The sequence below is a fragment of the Cherax quadricarinatus genome, chromosome 51 (genome assembly GCF_038502225.1).
Source record: "Cherax quadricarinatus isolate ZL_2023a chromosome 51, ASM3850222v1, whole genome shotgun sequence".
Classification (NCBI taxonomy): Eukaryota; Metazoa; Arthropoda; class Malacostraca; order Decapoda; family Parastacidae; genus Cherax; species Cherax quadricarinatus.
The window spans coordinates 30,342,084-30,358,711 of NC_091342.1; positions in this window are offsets into that span (position 1 = coordinate 30,342,084).

Sequence of the window (16,628 nt, forward strand, 5' to 3'; positions counted from 1 at the left end):
AAACCCTGATGTGACATACACGGAAATTGCTAAAACATGTGACGAATGTGATGGTGGAGTAACAGCTTATAAAGTGAGGTCAGTAGCAACAACAAGAAAAGTAACAAAATGTATAATCATTAATTTAATATATACAAGAAGTTCGTTGTCAATAAAGTAAAAAAAAAAAAGTCTACCCAGGGTTAAATCTTAAGAGTGTGTAATGTTGCTGATGCTAACAGCAGACATAGATAAAAACACATCACGGCTTCCTATCATGCCTTGAAGACGATACAGAAATAATGAAAATCACCTCAGAAAAAAAAATATCAGATAGCCATAAAATATTTCATCAGGCAAACGTATGTAACAGTGTTGTTTGGCGACAAATTTCAGTTGCTTAAATATGGAAAGAATGAGGAAGCCAAAGCGTGCACAAGACAGAACATGGGCAGAGTATTTCGTAGACTGTAAGAAACAGTAAAAGATTCACAGTTAATGTCAGTCAATGTGCCATACAGACAGCACACTAAATCAAATCAAGCAAAGGTCCGAAAAAATGAAACAGAAGTTGAAAGTGGTTGGCCGGTAGAGTCCCGGCCCGGGTCTTGTCCACCATGACACGGTGGATAATGAAAACTTGTAAAAGAGGAAAATCAATGCCAGTGATGGTATTGCTCAGATCACTTCTGGAATACTGTACAATGTACAGACTGTTTACTGCCCGTATACACCTATGAAAGTATTTAAACTGAGAACGCTTCAAAGCACATGGAAGAGTTTCTCCTGAGCGAGGGAGATATACCTGATATAACTGTAAGAAGACCAGGAAACACAACGTACTGCCATAACTTAATGAAGTGAGATCTGAGAGAAGTGTCAAATGCAGTAAAAATAAGGAGCACCTCGGGTTCTTGAATACATGGCACCGCACTACACCCTCCACGCAACACTACATAATATCCATCACACTAGTGCCACTGTTAGAAACCCATGGTGTCGTGGCATTAGACCCAGGGTGGGGAACGTCCGGCCCGCGGGCCATATAAGGCCCGCGAAATCATCTGGTCTGGCCCTGCCAAGTCTACCGCAGGCGGAACTCGAAATTCAAAAAATCTAGGAGCTTTTTACATAGAAACAAATTCATATTTACCCTTTCCCATACGAAACCTAAACTCCAAATAAGTATGCAGAATTATGAAGACACCTTTTACCTTTTATTCTGATAATTTTTTATAAAAATTGGGGCCTTTTTTACATAAAACCCGATCGGTCTTCTCCTGATTTTGAATCTGTCTCCCATTCATCGTCTTCATTTCGAACATATTTCCGATGTAACATTATCAACACCAGCGAACATCAGACGCCTCACCAAAGAAGCAGTTCCAACCATCACATTAGCAGTGAGTTAATTAAATGTTTGACCAAAATAGCGGGCTAATTTTAAGTTGGTAATTCTGTATGGTCCACGAATGATATTATAAATATCCAAATGGCCCTTGGCAGAAAAAAAGGTTCCCCACCCCTGCATTAGACCCATCGTGCCACGGCACAAGACCCACCATGCCATGGCACCATGCTGTAACACGAGACCCTCTACTACCAGCATAAGTACTTTCACTGGGTTTGCAGTACCCGGCCGTGCTATGGACCAGCTTATAAAGCAGAGAGAGATGGGAATAAAGTATATATAAGGAGATAGCTTTTGTTGTAACTTGCATTCACATCACCAGAAACAATGTACGATTATACAAGCTATGTAAATTGAAGAGGAACCAGTTAAATCTAATAATAAATAATGCTTACAGAGAGAGTATGAGAACACAATCATTATACAGCTGCAACACATCCATACACGTACACTACTAAACTGCTGGAAAGTGAAGGCTCAAAAGGAAGCTCGAGCCTTCTTCAGTTAAACCCGAGGTTTGATACTAGGTCACCCTAACATGGGGTGCATCAAACATCCATACAGAAAGCCAGATCTAGAATGGTGGTAGCCAAACCGAGGCAGGACTGCCCATCAAGGGTGTTCCTAGAAGAAAAGATCCAAGCGGAGGTCTTCCACCCCAAACTCTGACACATCAATGTGTATTTTCAATTTGTGTTGGCTTCACTATTTGCTGGCTTAAGGTGAATATGTTGCAGAGATTCAAAACCTCATTTGTGTGAGAATTTTCATCTGAGCAGCCTCATGAGATTATCTCCGCTATAACATTATTTGCTACGCTTTTCCATTTTCAATGTCTTAAATTGAAATTACCATGGGAAGTTGCATCTGTGAGTTTATATACAACTTCAGTGACTAGATCTTTGATTCTGTACATGAGCGACTCTGACATACAGGCCAGCTCCAATTCGTTGCCTTTTCTTTCTACCGCATCTTAATGAGTTGTCAAAGTAATCTTGTGTGCGGGTCTCTGTGAAAGATGCAAACACTGCATTCAGCTCCACAACAAGTGCACTGATAAAAGGTGCTTTGTTGTTGGTGGATGCTAGTATGTTAGCAAATACAAATAATGTCAGACTGCTTGTTTGTTGGGGGATTTTTTTTGTTGGCATTCATTAATATCTGTGGTTCTGGAGTGGTGGCCACTGGCTGCGCCTCCAGTCTAACAAGGCTCCGAGGTAGTAAAATATTTCTGTCATTTCTTGCCATTTTTTTTTTTGCTTCCTGACAATATAAAATCTCTTACTAATGAATGGTTTTAACTATCACTGGTTTGTGGGGTCTGTACCTCTTGGTTCCTTTCCAGTATTCTACATCTTCCTTCAGGGTACTATCTTTTCCCTAATGTACCAAATTTATCATGGAGTAGTAATCCAATGTGTGGAATCCATAACAAAAGCATAACAACTCCCTTTTCACGGAACTCTGAGCATTTATATCTGGGTTCTCCAATGAGAATGTTGATAGCCATTATATGAATCAAGAACCTTCAGTGATAACATAGAATCAGTAATAATCATAGTGTCAAGCTCAGTGTCATAAGTTAATATTAGCGCAATTAGGATGGCAAACAATTCAGTTTACAGTGTAGACGCCCAGTTAATTCTTATTCCTAATTCAACGAAGTTCCTATCGTTCTTAACTAGTGAGGTGACAACAAGAGCAGATGTAGATCCGCCAGTAGACTCCTGCTTAGATCTGCTTAAATTCATCATTGTATAACTATAACCCATGGTACTAGACACCACATAGTGAGTGCTGGGAGGCAGCAGTACGGTACACACAGTAGTGAGGGCTGGCAGGCAGCAGTATGGTACACAGTAGTGAAGGCTGGAAGGCAGCAGCACGGTACACAGTAGTGAGTGCTGGGAGGCAGCAGTACGGTACACAATGGTAAGGGCTGGGAGGCAGCAGTACGGTACACAGTAGTGAGTGCTGGGAGGCAGCAGTACGGTACACACAGTAGTGAGGGCTGGGGGGCAGCAGTACGGTACACAATGGTAAGGGTTGGGAGGAAGCAATACGGTACACACAGCAATGAGGGCTGGGAGGCAGCAGTACGGTACACACAGCAATGAAGGCTGGGAGGCAGCAGTACGGTACACACAGCAATGAGGGCTGGGAGGCAACAGTACGGTACACAATGGTAAGGGCTGGGAGGCAGCAGTACGGTACACAGTAGTGAGTGGTGGGAGGCAGCAGTACGGTACACACAGTAGTGAGGGCTGGGGGGCAGCAGTACGGTACACAATGGTAAGGGTTGGGAGGCAGCAGTACGGTACACACAGCAATGAGGGCTGGGAGGCAGCAGTACGGTACACAATGGTAAGGGTTGGGAGGCAGCAGTACGGTACACACAGCAATGAGGGCTGGGAGGCAGCAGTACGGTGCACAATGGTAAGGGTTGGGAGGCAGCAGTACGGTACACACAGCAATGAGGGCTGGGAGGCAGCAGTACGGTACACAATGGTAAGGGTTGGGAGGCAGCAGTACGGTACACACAGCAATGAGGGCTGGGAGGCAGCAGTACGATACACAGTAATAAGTGCTTTGAGGCAGCAGTACGGTACACAGTAGTGAAGGCTGGGAGGCAGCAGTACGGTACACACAGTAGTAAGGGCAGGGAGACAGTAGTACGGTACACACAGTAGCGAGGGCTGGGAGCCAGAAGTACGGTACACACAGTAGTGAGGGCTGGTAGTCAGCAGTATGGTACACACAGTAGCGAGGGCTGGGAGCCAGCAGCACGGTACACACAGTAGTGAGGGCTGGGAGGCAGTAGTACGGTACACACAGTAGCGAGGGCTTGGAGCCAGCAGTACGGTACACACAGTAGTGAGGGCTGGTAGGCAGCAGTATGGTACACACAGTAGTGAGGGCTGAGATGCAGCAGTATGGTATACACAGTAGGGATGGCTGGGAGGTAACAGTACGGTACATACAGTAGTGAAGGCTGAGATGCAGCAGTATGGTACACACAGTAGTGAGGGCTAGGAGGCAGCAGTATGGTACACACAGTAGTATGGGGTGGGAGGCAGCAGTACAGTACACACAGTAGTGAGGGCTGGGATGCAGCAGTACGGTACACACAGTGAGGGCTGAGATGCGACAGTAGGGTACACACAGTAGTGAGGGCTGGGAGGCAACAGTACGGTACACACAGTAGTGAGGGCTTTGAGGCAGCAGTATGGTATACACAGTAGGGATGGCTGGGAGGTAACAGTACGGTACACACAGTAGTGAGGGCTGGGAAGTAGCAGTATGGTACACACAGTAGTGAGGGTTGGCAGGCAGTACAGTACACAGTAGTGAGGGGTGGGAGGCAGCAGTACGGTACACGGTACTGAGGGCTAGGAGGCAGCAGTTCGGTACACAGTGAGGGCTGGGAGGCAGCAGCATGGTACGCACAGTAGTGAGGGCTGGGAGGCAGCAGTACTGTACACAGTAGTGAGGGCTGGAAGGCAGCAGTATGGTACACAGCAGTGAGGGCTGGGAGGCAGCAGTATGGTACACACAGTAGTGAGGGCTGGGAAGCAGCAGTACGGTACACACAGTATTGAGGGCTGAGAGCCAGTAGTACGGTACACAATAGTGAGGGCTGGGCGCTAGCAGTACGGTTCACAGTAGTGAGGGCTGGGAGGTAACAGTACGGTACACAGTAGTGAGGGCTGGGAGCCAGCAGTACGGTACACACAGTAGTGAAGGCTGGGAACCAGCAGTACGGTACACACAGTAGTGAGGGCTAGGAGCCAGCAGTACGGTATACACAGTAGTAAGGGCTGGGAGCCAGCAGCACGGTACACACAGTAGTGAGGGCTGGGAGCCAGCAGCACGGTACACACAGTAGTGAGGGCTGGGAACCAGCAGTACGGTACACACAGTAGTGAGGGCTGGGAACCAGCAGTACGGTACACACAGTAGTGAGGGCTGGGAGGCAGCAGTAGGGTACACACAGTAGTGAGGGCTGGGAGCCAGCAGTACGGTACACACTGGGAGCAAGGTGAAGACTGCAGACTGGTACCACAGATGGGCCGCCCTGGCCATGCTGATCGATCCCTGAAATTGGGGAGAACCCTGGGAAGGGTGGGAGCGCTGGGGAGTGGGTGGGAGCGCTGGGGAGTGGGTGGGAGCACTGGGGAGTGGGTGGGAGCGCTGGGGAGTGGGTGGGAGCACTGGGGAGTGGGTGGGAGTACTGGGGAGTGGGTGGGAGCACTGGGGAGTTGGTGGGCAAGATGGGCGGTGGGTTGTAGGGTAGAGGCAACTGTGGGGTGTGGTGGTTGATGTAGGTGGTTGTGGGTGGTTGGGTGTGGGCGGAGTGTGGGTTGTGGGTAGTGTGTTAAGGTGGTGTGGAGTGTGGGTTTTGGGGAGTGGGTGGAGTGTGGAAGGAGTAAAGAGCATAGGTTGGAGAGTGCGTAGTGGAATCTGGGTAGTGTGTGGGTTGTATGGTGCGGGTAGTGATGCATGGGTAGTGGAGTCGGTAATGTGTTATGGGTGGAGTATAGATCGTGGGTGGAGGGGTATTGGTGGGGTGTGGGTAAAGTGTGGGTAGTGGAGCGGGTAGTGAACGTTGGGTATCGTGTTGTGGGTGAAGTGTAGGTGGAGGGGTGTATGTGAAGGGATGTGAGTGGTGGGGTGTGGGTAGTGTGGGGGTGATGGGTTGTGTATGGATTGGGTGGAGGGGTATAGGTGGTGGGGTGTGGGTGGGGGAGCGTGGGTAGTGGAGTGGGTAGTGGGGTTTGGGTAATGTGTTAAGGGTGGAGTTTGGGTGGTTGATGGGTAGAGTGAGAGTGGAGTGTGGGTGGATGGGTGAGAGTGAAGGTGGAGGGGTGAAAGTGGAGGGGTGAGGGTGGAGGAGTGAGGGTGGACGGGTGAGGGTGGAGGGGTGAGGGTGGACGGGTGAGGGTGGAGGGGTGAGGGTGGACGGGTGAGGGTGAAGGGGTGAGGGTGGACGGGTGAGGGTGAGGGTGGAGGGTGAAGGTGGAGGGTGAAGGTGGAGGGTGAAGGTGGAGGGGTGTGGGTGGAGGGGTGAGGGTGGAGGGGTGAGGGTGAAGGTGAGGGTGAAGGAGGATGGTGAGGGTGAAGGTGAGGGTGAAGGAGGATGGTGAAGGTGGAGGGTGAAGGTGGATGGTGAAGGTGGATGGTGAAGGTGGATGGTGAAGGAGGATGGTGAAGGAGGATGGTGAAGGAGGATGGTGAAGGTGGAGGGTGAAGGAGGATGGTGAAGGTGGAGAGTGAAGGAGGATGGTCAAGGTGGAGGGTGAAGGAGGATGGTCAAGGTGGAGGGTGAAGGAGGATGGTCAAGGTGGAGGGTGAAGGAGGATGGTGAAGGTGGAGGGTGAAGGAGGATGGTGAAGGAGGATGGTGAAGGTGGAGGGTGAAGGAGGATGGTGAAGGTGGAGGGTGAAGGAGGATGGTGAAGGTGGAGGGTGAAGGAGGATGGTGAAGGTGGAGGGTGAATGAGGATGGTGAAGGTGGAGGGTGAAGGAGGATGGTGAAGGTGGAGGGTGAAGGAGGATGGTGAAGGTGGAGGGTGAAGGAGGATAGTAAAGGTGGAGGGTGAAGGAGGATAGTAAAGGTGGAGGGTGAAGGAGGATAGTAAAGGTGGAGGGTGAAGGAGGATGGTGAAGGTGGAGGGCGAAGGAGGATGGTGAAGGTGGAGGGCGAAGGAGGATGGTGAAGGTGGAGGGTGAAGGAGGATGGTGAAGGTGGAGGGTGAAGGAGGATGGTGAACGTGGAGGGTGAAGGAGGATGGTGAAGGTGGAGGGTGAAGGAGGATTGTGAAGGTGGAGGGTGAAGGAGGATGGTGAAGGTGGAGGGTGAAGGAGGATGGTGAAGGTGGAGGGTGAAGGAGGATGGTGAAGGAGGATGGTGAAGGTGGAGGGTGAAGGAGAATGGTGAAGGTGGAGGGTGAAGGAGCATGGTGAAGGTGGAGGGTGAAGGAGATTGGTAAAGGTGGAGGGTGAAGGTGGAGGGTGAAGGTGGAGGGTGAAGGAGGATGGTGAAGGTGGAGGGTGAAGGAGGATGGTGAAGGTGGAGGGTGAAGGATGATGGTGAAGGTGGAGGGTGAAGGAGGATGGTGAAGGTGAACGTGGAGGGTGAAGGAGGATGGTGAAGGTGGAGGGTGAAGGAGGATGGTGAAGGTAGAGGGTGAAGGTGGAGGGTGAAGGAGGATGGTGAAGGAGGATGGAGAGAGATCCTCAAGACCTTATTAATATCCCCTTTATTAATACTTATCTTCCACTTATACACTTCGATCAGGTCTCCCCTCATTCTTCGTCTAACAAGTGAATGTAACTTAAGAGTCTTCAATCTTTCTTCATAAGGAAGATTTCTAATGCTATGTATTAATTTAGTCATCCTACGCTTAATGTTTTCTAACGAATTTATGTCCATTCTGTAATATGGAGACCAGAATTGAGCTGCATAATCTAGGTGAGGCCTTACTAATGTATAAAGCTGCAGTATGACCTCTGGATATCTGTTGCTTACACTTCTTGATATAAATCCCAGTAATCTATTTGCCTTATTACGTACGCTTAGGCATTGCAGCAAATAATTGCTGTCTTGGTTTAAGGTTGCTGCTCACCATAACCCCCAAGTCCTTTTCGCAATCTGTATGGCTAAGTTCTACATCATTTAACTTATAAGTACTAGGGTTATGGGCACTCCCGAGCTTCAGAACCTTGCATTTATCTACATTAAACTGCATCTGCCACTTTTCTGACCAAGAATAGAGTTTGTTTAAATCCTCCTGAAGTTCCATAACATCTACGTTTGAATCAATTATCCTACCTATCTTTGTGTCATCGGCGAATTTGCTCATATCACTAGTAATTCCTTCATCAAGATCATTGATATATATTATAAACAACAACGGGCCCAAGACTGATCCCTGTGGAACGCCACTTGTTACAGATCCCCACTCGGATTTAACCCCATTTATGGACACACACTGCTTCCTGTCTGTGAGCCATGACTCGATCCACGAGAGCACTTTTCCCCCAATGCCATGAGCTGCCACTTTCTTTAACAGTCTATGGTGCGGAACTCTATCAAAAGCCTTACTAAAATCTAAGTAAATAATATCAAATTCTTTATCGTGGTCAACAGCCTCAAAAGCTTTACTGAAGAAAGTTAATAAATTAGTTAGACAAGACCGGCCTCTTGTGAATCCATGCTGAGTATCATTAATCAAGCTATGCTTATCGAGATGGCTTCTTATAATCTGAGCTATAATTGACTCTAGTAATTTGCCTACAATTGAGGTCAGGCTTATTGGGCGGTAATTTGACGGTAACGACTTGTCCCCTGTTTTAAAAATAGGAATTACATTAGCCATCTTCCACATATCAGACACTACACCTGTTTGAAGAGATAAATTAAAAATATTAGTTAATGGTTCAAAGAGTTCCATTTTGCATTCCTTAAGAACCCTTGAAAAAACCTCATCAGGACCCGGCGACTTATTTTGCTTCAGTCTGTCTATCTGCTTCACAACCATTTCACTAGTGACTGTGATGTTACATAATTTATCTTCTTCTAGCCCACTATAAAAATTAATTACTGGAATATTGTTAGTGTCTTCCTGTGTAAAAACTGAGAGAAAATAATTATTTAAAATCGAGCACATTTCATTCTCTTTGTCAGTAAGATGCCCATAACATTTGTGATATCTGCTGGAAGGTGCTGCAGTAGTCAGATACATGATGTGTAGGACACTCAGAGCTGACAACCTATCAGTATTTTGTGCTCTACTTTCGTGTACCACTGATTCATACTTATCTTTCAAAATTTCATTCATTTCTTTATCGTCAGTAGTGCATGAACCTCCCATAAGTAATGGAGCAATTACACAGACTGTTTTTGGCTTGGATTTTGCGTTATATGTAGAAAAAAAAATTTCTGGCATTTCTGCCGTGGCTTTGTGTGCTTCTTCCTTGCTGAGGAATATTTCCCAAGAAATGTCTCATAGTACCTTATTTGTTGTGTCTACCTGGAGGGCGTTCTGGGGGTCACCGCCCCCGCGTCCCGGTCCTTGACCAGGCCTCCCGGTAAATGCTGCTACTACTTGAGTTCTCTGCGCCTGAATTTATGACTGTACTTCGATGAGGTTGTGATCGGGGTATATTGCATCTAGGATCATGTCTCTTGATAAGTACCTCATTACACAAATAACCCGCACGTAGGAGAGAGCAGCTTACGATGACGCTCCAAGTCGGACTGAAACGTCGTAAGCTGCTCTCTATGTGCGGGTTATTTGTGTATTGTTCCAGTTACGGCATTGTGCATTTTGTTCTTTAGTTCCTCACTGTTCGTGAAGATGAAGTCTAGTGTATTTGCAATTCTAGCAAGTTCTTCTGTATCTTAATTCAAAACGTTTCCTACAAATCTAAGAGCTCTCTGATGTGTCTTTTGGACTAATGCGTTTCCAGGTACTGAACTACTGTGCTTCCAGGTACTGGACTACCGTGCTTCCAGGTACTGGACTACTGTGCTTCCAGGTACTGGACTACTGTGCTTCCAGGTACTGGACTACCGTGCTTCCAGGTACTGGACTACCGTGCTTCCAGGTACTGGACTACTGTGCTTCCAGGTACTGGACTACCGTGCTTCCAGGTACTAGACTACCGTGCTTCCAGGTACTGAACTACTGCGCTTCCAGGTACTGAACTACTGCGCTTCCAGGTACTGGACTACCGTGCTTCCAGGTACTGAACTACTGTGCTTCCAGGTACTGGACTACCATGCTTCCAGGTACTGGACTACCGTGCTTCCAGGTACTGTAGTGTGCTTCCAGGTACTAATGTGCTTCCAGGTACTGGACTACTGTGCTTCCAGGTACTGGACTACTGTGCTTCCAGGTACTGGACTACCGTGCTTCCAGGTACTGGACTACCGTGCTTCCAGGTACTGGACTAATGTGCTTCCAGGTACTGAACTACTGTGCTTCCAGGTACTGAACTACTGTGCTTCCAGGTACTGGACTACCGTGCTTCCAGGTACTGGACTAATGTGCTTCCAGGTACTGAACTATGCTTCCAGGTACTGGACTAATGTGCTTCAAGGTACTGGACTACTGTGCTTCCAGGTACTGGACTAATGTGCTTCCAGGTACTGGACTGTGCTTCCAGGTGCTGGACTAATGTGCTTCCAGGTACTGAGCTACTGTGCTTCCAGGTACTGGACTACCGTGCTTCCAGGTACTGAACTACTGTGCTTCCAGGTACTGGACTACTGCGCTTCCAGGTACTGAACTACTGTGCTTCCAGGTACTGGACTAATGTGCTTCCAGGTACTGGACTACTGTGTTTCCAGGTACTGGACTGTGCTTCTAGGTACTGGACTAATGTGCTTCCAGGTACTGGACTAATGCGCTTCCAGGTACTGGACTAATGCGCTTCCAGGTACTGAACTACTGTGCTTCCAGGTACTGGACTACCGCGCTTCCAGGTACTGGACTAATGTGCTTCCAGGTACTGAACTACTGTGCTTCCAGGTACTAGACTACCGTGCTTCCAGGTACTGGACTACCGTACTTCCAGGTACTGGACTAATGTGCTTCCAGGTACTGGACTAATGTGCTTCCAGGTACTGGACTGTGCCTCCAGGTACTACCTGGAGGGCACATTAGTACCTGGAGGGCTGTTACTGCTGGCCGCACGTAGTCCAACGTGCGAACCACAGCCAGCCCGGCTGATCTGGCACTGACTTTGGGTATCTGTCCAGCTCCCTCTTGAAGAGAACCATGGGTCTACTGGAAATTCCCCTTATGGCTGGTGGGAGGTTGTTGAACAGTCTTGGGCCCCGGACACTTATTGTGTTTTCTCTTAGTGTACCTACTTTTCACTGGGGTTATGTTATATCGCCTGACAAGTCTTTTGCTTTCGTTGGGAGTGATTTGTGTGTGAAAGTTAGGGACCAGTCCCTCCAGAATCTTCCAGGTGTAGGTTACGATATCTCTCTCTCGCCTGCGCTCCAGTGAGTATAAATCAAGTGCTTCCAGGCGTTCCCAGTAGTCAAGGTGTTTGATGGAACTTATACGTGCAGTGAATGTTCTCTGTACATTCTCTAGATCTGTAATTTTACCTCTCTTGAATGGGGATGTTAATGAACAACAGTATTCCAGCCTAGAGAGAACAATTGATTTAAAAAGGATCATCATTGGCTTGGCATCGCTTGTCTTGAATGTTCTCATTATCCATCCTATTAATTTCCTCACAAATGTAATAGTGGCATTGTTGTGACCCATGAAGGTGAGCTCTTCGGACATTACCACTCCCAGGTCCTTCACATTGCATTTCCGCTCTGCTGTGTTATTTGAGTTTGTAGTATACTCAGTCCTAGGAAGCTATTATTTCCTCCAGTTTTCTATAACGGAGTAGTTGGAATTTATCTTTACTGAACATCATATTGTTCTCCGTTGCCCATTGGAAAACTTGGTTTATATCTTCTTGGAGATTTGCCGTGTACTCAATGAAGATCCTACTATCGTCTGCAAAGGATGATATGGTGCTATGGTTTACATCTCTATATCTGATATGAGAATGAGGAACAGGATAGGGGCGAGTACTGTGCCTTGTGGAACAGAGCTCTTCACTATGGCAGCTTCCGATTTAACTCTGTTTACTACTACTCTTTGTGAGAGATTGGTTAGAAAGTTGAAGATCCATCTGCCTACTTTGCCAGTTGTCCCTTTAGCACGCATTTTGTGGGATATTACACCATGATCGCACTTGTCAAAGGCTTTCGCAAAATCTGTGTATACTACATCTGCATTGTGTTTGTTTTCCAGCGTATCCAAGACCATATCATAGTGGTCCAATAGTTGCGAGATGCAGGAGCGACCTGCTCTGAAACCATGTTGCCCTGAATTGCGCAATTTTTGGGAGTCCAAGTGGTTTGCAATCTTGCTTCTTAAAACTCTTTCAGAGATTTTTATGATTTGGGACGTTAAGCTATTGGTCTATAGTTCTTAGATATTGCTTTGCCGCCACCTTTATGGAGTGGGGCTATATCCATTGTTTTCAGTGACTCTGGAATCTCACCTATGTCTATGCTCCTTCTCCATACATACTTATTGCCCGTGGGAGGGGGTTTCTTGCAGTTCTTACTAACGTACTTCCAGGTACTGGATTAATGTGCTTCCAGGTACTGGACTACTGTGTTTCCAGGTACTGGACTAATGTGCTTCCAGGTACTGGACTAATGTGCTTCTAGGTACTGGATTTATGTGCTTACAGGTACTGGATTATTGTGCTTCCAGGTAGTGGACTACTGTGCTTCCATGTATTATATTTGGGAGGATAACATTTAGTGTAGGATTCCCACAATTTTCAGGGCAGCTAACTACCTTCCTAACCTATTCCGTAAATTCCGCAGCTGTTGTTACTAATGCTTTATATGCAAGAATAATTACTAACTACTTGTCTTTCACTTTACCAGCTAGAACTTTTTTCTGAAAGAATCATTCGATGTATTAAACAGATCTGTACAACAAAACGAGTCTCCCCTATATTTCTAATCCTCCCCGAGTCTTATTTCCTCTCTCGCTTTTATAAATGCTTGTTTTTCACCTTTTCTCTATACAAAACACCCATTGTGTGTGTACTCACCTAGCTGTGGTTACAGGGGTCGATTCACAGCTCCTGGTCCCACCTCTTCAGTGATCGCTACTAGGTCCTCTCTCTGCTTCCAGAGCTTTGTTATACCTCGTCTTAAAGCTATGTAAGGTTCCTGCCTCCACTACATCACTTGTTAGGCTATTCTAATTGATGACTCAATGACTGAAGAAATACTTCCTAACATCCCTATGACTCGTCTGAGTGTTCAGCTTCCAGTCGTGACCCCTTGTTTCTGTGTCCCCTCTCTGGAACAACCTGTCTCTGACTACCTTATCTATTCCACGCAGTATCTTGTATGTCGTTATCATGTCTCCCCTGACCCGCCTGTCCTCCAATGTCGTCAGTCCGATTTCTCTCAACCTTTCTTCGTAGGCCATACCCCTGAGCTCCGGAACTAGCCTTGTTGCAAACCTTTGCACTTTCTCTTATTTCTTGACGTGTTTGCCCAGGTGTGGGTTCCAAACTGGAGCTGCATACTCCAGTATGGGCCTGATGTACAGTGTACAGTGTCTTGAACGATTCCTTACTAAGGTATCGGAACGCTATTCTCAGGTTTGCCAGTCGCCCGTATGCTGCAGCAGTTATCTGGTTGATGTGTGCCTCCGGAGACATGCTCGATGTTATGGTCACCCCAAGATCTTTCTCCCTGATCGAGGTTTGCAGTCCTTGGCCACCTAGTCTATACTGTCTATGGTCTTCTTTGCCCTTCTCTGATCTTCATGACTTTGCACTTGGCAGGGTTGAATTCAAGAAGCCAGTTGCTGGACCACGTGCCAAGCCTGTCCAGGTCTCTTTGAAGTCCTGCCTGGTCCTCATCTGATTTAATTCTCCTCATTAACTTCACATCATTTGCAATCAGGGACACCTCCGAGTCTATCCCTGCCATCATGTCATTCACATATACAAGAAATAGCACTGGTCCTAGGACTGACCCCTGTGGGACCCCGCTCGTCACAGGTGCCCACTGTGATACCTCATCCCGTACCATGACTCGTTGTTGCCTCCCTGTGAGGTATTCTCTGATCCATTGCAGTCCCCTTCCTGTTATACGTGCCTGATCCTCTAGTTTCTGCACTAGTCTCTTGTGAGGAACTGTGTCGAATGCCTTCTTGCAGTCCAAGAAAATGCAATCAACCCACCCCTCTCTCTCGTGTCACACTTCTGTAACTTTGTCATAGAACTCCAGAAGGTTTGCGACACAGGATTTGCCTTCCATGAATCCGTGCTGGTTATCGTTTATAATCTTGTTCCGTTCCAGGTGCTCCACCACTCTCCTCCTGATAATCTTCTCCATGACTTTGAATACTATACAGGTCAGAGACACTGGTCTGTAATTTAGTGCCTCTTTTCTGTCTCCTTTTTTAAAAATGGGAACTACATTTGCAGTCTTCCATACCTCAGGTAGTTGCCCAGTTTCAAGGGATGTTTTGAAGACTGTGGTTAATGGCAAACATAATATATCTGCTCCCTCCCTGAGGACCCACAGGGAGATGTCCGGTCCCATTGCCTTTGATGTATCAAGGTCACTTAGCAGCTTCTTCACCTCCTCCTCAGTTGTGTGCATATCGTCCAGCACCTGTTGGTCTATTCCCTGCTGGTGTTTCCCTCTGTCCTGTCTTCCCAGAGTTCTTCCTGTCTCCACTGTGAATACTTCCTTAAATCTCCTGTTGAGCTCCTCGTATACCTCTTGATCGTTTCTTGTGAGTTCCCCACCTTCTTTCCTCAGCCTGATCACCTGGTATTTGACTGTTGTCTTTCTCCTAATGTGGCTAAACAGCAGTTTCGGGTCAGTCTTGGCTTTCGATGCTATGTCATTTTCGTACTGTCACTGGGCCTCCCTCCTTATCTGTGCATATTCGTTTCTGGCTCTTCGACTGATCTCCTTGTTTTCCTGGGTCCTTTGCCTTCTATACCTCTTCCATTCTCTAATGCACTTAGTTTTTGCCTCCCTGCACCTTCGGGTAAACCAAGGACTCGCTTTGGTTTTCCCATTGTTTCTGTCGCCCTTGGGAAGAAACCTTTCCTCTGCCTCCTTGCATTTTGTTAAATACTCCATAATTTCATTTACTGTCTTTCCTACCATTTCTCTAACCCACTGCATCTCCTGCAAGAAGTTCCTCATACCTGTGTAGTCCCCCCTTTTATAGTTTGGCTTTTCCCATTCGACTCCTGTTACCCTCTCCATCTGTACTTCTACTATGTAATCAAAACTCAGGACTACATGGTCACTAGCTCCGAGGGGCCTCTCATATGTGATGTCATCAAAGTCTGAGCTACTCAGGGTTGAACACGAGGTCCAGTCTTGCTGGTTCATCCTCCCCTCGCTCGCTGGTAGTGTCCCTGATGTGTTAATGCATGAGGTTTTCCAGTACCACATCAATCATCTTGGCTCTCCATGTTTCAGGGCTACAGGTTTTCCCAATCGATCTCCCTGTGGTTGAAATTACCCATAACCAGTAACTTTGCTCTGCACGTTTGAGCTCTTCATGCCACCTCAGCCAGTGTGTCCACCATCGCTCTGTTGTTCTCGTCATATTCCTCTCTTGGTCTCCTGCGATTCTGTGGTGGGTTATACATCACAGCAATGACTACTTTATGTTCCCCAGATTGAATTGTGCCTGCTATGTAGTCCCTTTCTCCAATCTCGTCCATGTCCTTCATTTCCTCGAAACTCCATCGGTTTTTTATGAGCAGTGCAACCCCTCCTCCCCCTCTGCTCTTTCTATCTTTTCTCAGGATCTGATATTCCAGTGGGAAGACTACGTCTGTTACTGTCTCAGCGAGTTTCGTTTCTGTGACTGCTATGATGTCCGGGGACTTCTCGTTGATTCTTTCGTGTCATTCCTCGTATTTATTTGCTGTTCCATCTGCGTTTGTGTACCACACCTTCAGCTTGTCTATCACGGTGGACCTAGGAGAATATTGGGGTTGGGGGGTGGAAGCCCGGGGGGGGATTATGGGGGTTTGTGGTGTAGGTGGGATTTGTGGTGAGGGGGTGAGGGCTGAGTGCCCGTAGGGAGCTGCTGTGGCAGTGGGGTTTGTGATGGGGGTGGGGGCAGAGGGAACAGTGTGTGGGTGTTGGTTGAGATTGTTCATCTGCATTGGGGTTTTCACAGTGTGGGTGGGGTTTGTGGTAGGGGGGTGGGGGCAGAGCGAACAGTGTGCGGGTTTTGGTTGAGGTTGTTCAGTAGCTTCGGGGTTGTTGTGGTTGGAGTCCTTCTGTGGGTGTCTCTGTAGGGTGTATTTGTCCTTCCACCTGAGTCTGGGCTCTGCTCGTCCTCATCGATCCCTCCCATTCCTCCTTTCGTTTTTGTACCCTCTCTCTTAGTCTCGTCCTTTCCTCCTGTGTGCTGTCACGATCGAGGTACACGCTCTGGTACTCTGATTTGTCCCTCAGTCGCGCTTTCTCCTGCTGGACCCTGGTTCGAGCTGATTCTGCCTTGAAGACTACTTTGACAGGCTGCCGCCTCCTGCGTGCAAACCACCCAATTCTCCGAAAATTTGCCACCTGGGTCATGTTTCCCTCTCCTATTGCTTTCAAGATACCTTCAATCGCTTTCTTTTCCCCCTGGATTCTT